The sequence below is a fragment of the Camponotus floridanus genome, unplaced genomic scaffold (genome assembly GCF_003227725.1).
Source record: "Camponotus floridanus strain SB8 unplaced genomic scaffold, Cflo_v7.5 scaffold152, whole genome shotgun sequence".
In the NCBI taxonomy this organism is placed as follows: domain Eukaryota; kingdom Metazoa; phylum Arthropoda; class Insecta; order Hymenoptera; family Formicidae; genus Camponotus; species Camponotus floridanus.
The window spans coordinates 407747-411522 of record NW_020229273.1 but is presented as its reverse complement, the minus strand read 5'-3'; the positions used below and the strand labels follow the sequence as shown (position 1 = coordinate 411522).

The following is a 3776-nucleotide window of genomic DNA, read 5'->3' as shown; positions in this document are numbered from 1 at the left end:
ATAATGTTCATTTTTATTAAGTACTTGCGAGTTATGAGGGTTGAAATAATTTCTTAATTTTACATAAACCATAAAATATCTAGTAAACCATTCATTTTTCGATTATCTTACCTTCATACTTTTATGTACAAATTAATGAGAGGAATCAATTGGTGTAAAGAAAACACATAGTTGTTTCTAAGAAAAAATATGTAATTTGCAATAAACAATTCCATATTTTTTCTTAAAAACAACTGTATGTTTTCTTACACCAATTGATTCCTTTCATTATTTTGTACATAAAAGTATGAAGGTAAGATAATCGAAAAATGAATGGTTTACTAGATATTTTATAGTTTATGTAAAATTAAGAAATTATTTCAACCCTCATAACTCGCAAAGTACTTAATAAAATGAAACATTATTATAGTGTTTTGGAAAGCTCTTGAATTAAGCTATAAGAATATGCAATCAAATGTAGGGGTGTCATTTAAAAAAGTCAATGTGACCTTGACCTGACCTTGACGACGCCATCCAAGGTCAAACTGATAGAATCAGTATATAGATCTTCTTAAACCCTACAACTTTTGTTGGAAACACTTTTCTGTAAAACGTATATTTTTCCGAGATATTTAGGGGTTTCCACACTTTTGGTAGACCCTGTATATATATATATATATACATATCCCACAAAAATTTGATGTAAAGTAAGTAAACCAAGTAAGGTCTACTTTATTTAATGCTAATAAGTTAAAAGATTATGCGAAAAATGAAATATATTTTTTTAATTATTGTTTATTTATTAAACTTTGTAAAAAAACTATAAGGAATTGCTTTATTTAAAAAAACTTTCATTTCTTCCGTTAAATTTAAAGTATGCCATAACTGTGATTCGGAATAAATACCAATCTCTCTTGTACAAGTAGTTATCATACAATTTTTACATTATTATTTAGAATTAAACTATTATTTAGACTTAAAGAAGTACAAAACCAGTGTGATATTAAATATAATTATTTTATGATATTACTTATAATTATTTTGCTTAACGAAGATTATTTCCTTCAAGTTTTTCAAAGAAGATAAAAATAAATATTTATTTTATTTTTTATTTTAATATAATATAATACAAATTTATAATAAAATTTATCTTGCTTAATAAAAGATTATAATAAAAGTTGCCTTAAATTTAAAGAAAAGAAAAAAGACATATTTATTTTAATTTTTCCCAAAAATAACAACTGGTCCATTTATCACCATGACTCTCTATGTTACTTTCGTCCCAGGCCCCCAGGATAAAAGTTAACAATCAACGTATTTGCGAAAAGTTATAGTAGTTCCTTCAATATCTATCATTTGAGATTGAAACAACAGATATAATAATAGAGCAATAAATGGAATTTTTTTAACATATAATCTTTTTTTTATATCTCTAACGATAATTAATTAGTGACCTATAATACAAAAAATATTACTTTTGTCCCGGTGTCCCCTATTCATATAACATGACCGATGTGAATATTAGCTAAAGTTGAAAAAGCTATAAAAAAATGTTTATACCAAAGATGTTTGACACAGAGAGGGACATCGTATGGTACAAATGATATTTTTATAGATAAAGGTATTAAGGAAATTTCAAGATCAACTTAATTTTTTTAAATGGAACTCTCTATTTTTATTGCATATTCTTATATGTTATTTCAAGAGCTTTTTCAAAACACTATAATAAAATATTTTTCCCTCAAGTACTTTTTGTGTTATAAGGCTTGAAATCATTTCTTAATTTTACATAAATTGTAAAATATTTTGTAAAATATTCATTTTTCGATTATTTTACCAATACTTTTATGTACAAAATAATGAAAGTAATCAATTGGTGTAAAGAAAACACATAGTTATTTTTAAGACAAAATATGTAATTGTTAATTAAAAATTATATATTTTTTCTTTGAAACAATTGTTTTCTTTACACCAATTGATTCCTCTCATTATTTTCAATATTTACGATTTATCTCGCCGTCCTTCCATCTAATAATTTTCCCCAATGATAGATGCAACGCTATTTATATAATCTGCCTATGCTATCAATAGAAAATGACTGATGACATCTTGCATCTCTCTATCATCCACAGCCTGGATAATGAAGACTTTTCACAGGAAATCCGCGTTTCTTTAAGTTATCCGACGAGAGTATATGTTTCTTCAGTATATTATACCAATAAAATCTGAGAGAAAGATAGGGATGTATGTGGGAGAAGGTCGGATGTCTTTACGCCCATTTGGTCAACGAGCGATAGAATCCATCCCGTGGCAACGGCATTGACGTATATGCTGTGGAGAGAGCATTCACACATTTTTCAGCCTAACGAATAATTGCTAGAAAACAATATTCGCAGAAAAATATGTGAGGCGCAAGTGGCTGGATCGGGAATCGAACCCGAGTCTTTCGCTTTCCGGGCAACTGCTCTAGACCACTGAGCTATCCAGACCTCACACCTAATGCTGCTTTTTAACATACTGATATGAAACAGCAATATTAACAGATGTTCTCTGTAAAATAGATTTTATTAAACTGTTTAGTGTTTATATTGTATTATTACGCAGTAAAATTTTCGAAAGTATATTGAACGTGTCTTTCTATGATCTCTTCCGTTATTAATTGTAAGTATATTTTCTTTTGCTATAATAAGGTTACGTCATCAGACGGACAGCTATCCTATATAGATTTGGTCGCATCGATATATTAATTTTTCGAGAATACGTTTGAGAGAGTGAAATATTTTTATTTACTTTAAAAACGACTCTGTCCGCATCACACGTTTATTATTGTATAATTATAACAAATTATTTAAACTTTTCAGAAAAAGCTATTTCTTTTTTATGTAAATATTTTCCAAATCCTTGCAATGGAGAGAATTTTTTCATTAAACTTCTTACATAAGAACTGTAAAAAAAGAAGATCAATGTGACAGAAAGGAGCTAATAGGAATAAACATACTCAATCAAAAAAGAAATTTAAGCAAAAACAGAGATTGAAAAAATATATAGTAAAAGATAATTATTCTCAAGAAACAAATTAATAATTTTATTAAAATTCTTTTGGAGGTATTTGGATGTAATAGTTTAAATATTCTGTCTATCAAGTCGAAAATAATGCCTTTTTATATTAAGTATTGTGAATGAAAATTTAAAAGTCCAAGAAAGTCGGTTGAATATACCAGTCAAATTCAATAAAATCTTCTCAATCATAAATGATACATCTAAAAAATTGATAACATATTTTTTTTCTATTTCGTCGTAATTTTGAAGTGATAAAAGGAGTTAAATATAATCCATAAACACTAAATGAAAATGAAAGGCGGCAGCAACAGAAGTATAATATTTAAATAAAAAGAAGAATGAAAAGGCAACTTAGAACATGCTTTGCTCTTGAAGGTTTTGGAGAAGCAAATCTGCCATGATAAAAGAAAGAAGAGAGCCCTTGAAACTATCGGTATATTTTGTCATTGAATTAAAAAATTAGAATGTAACACTAAGCGTATACCAGTGATAAATTTAGAAGTAAGAAATGTCAGTATTCTTATTAATGAGATGCCACCGTTTTCCAATACCCCTAATGACAAGCTTCAAAGGGACGTTCACAAAGGATGAAATGAAAGAGAAATGAGCTTGTGTTATTCATTTGTAAATTGACTTTATAATTTTTTACGGCTAATTACATAAAATCGCATTATAAAATTAAAATATGTTTCACACACACACTCGCACTTTCTGAATGCAATCGATCAATTAGGTAA

The 3776-nt window shown here is 27.5% G+C and overlaps 1 non-coding gene across 1 annotated transcript; it reads right to left on the bottom strand.

Annotated features, from left to right (window-relative positions):
* Positions 1–2395: 2395 nt before the first annotated feature.
* Positions 2396–2468, bottom strand: Trnas-gga. Its single transcript has one exon. It is a non-coding gene; the product is annotated as a tRNA-Ser (tRNA).
* Between the last annotated feature and the right edge of the window lie 1308 nt (positions 2469–3776).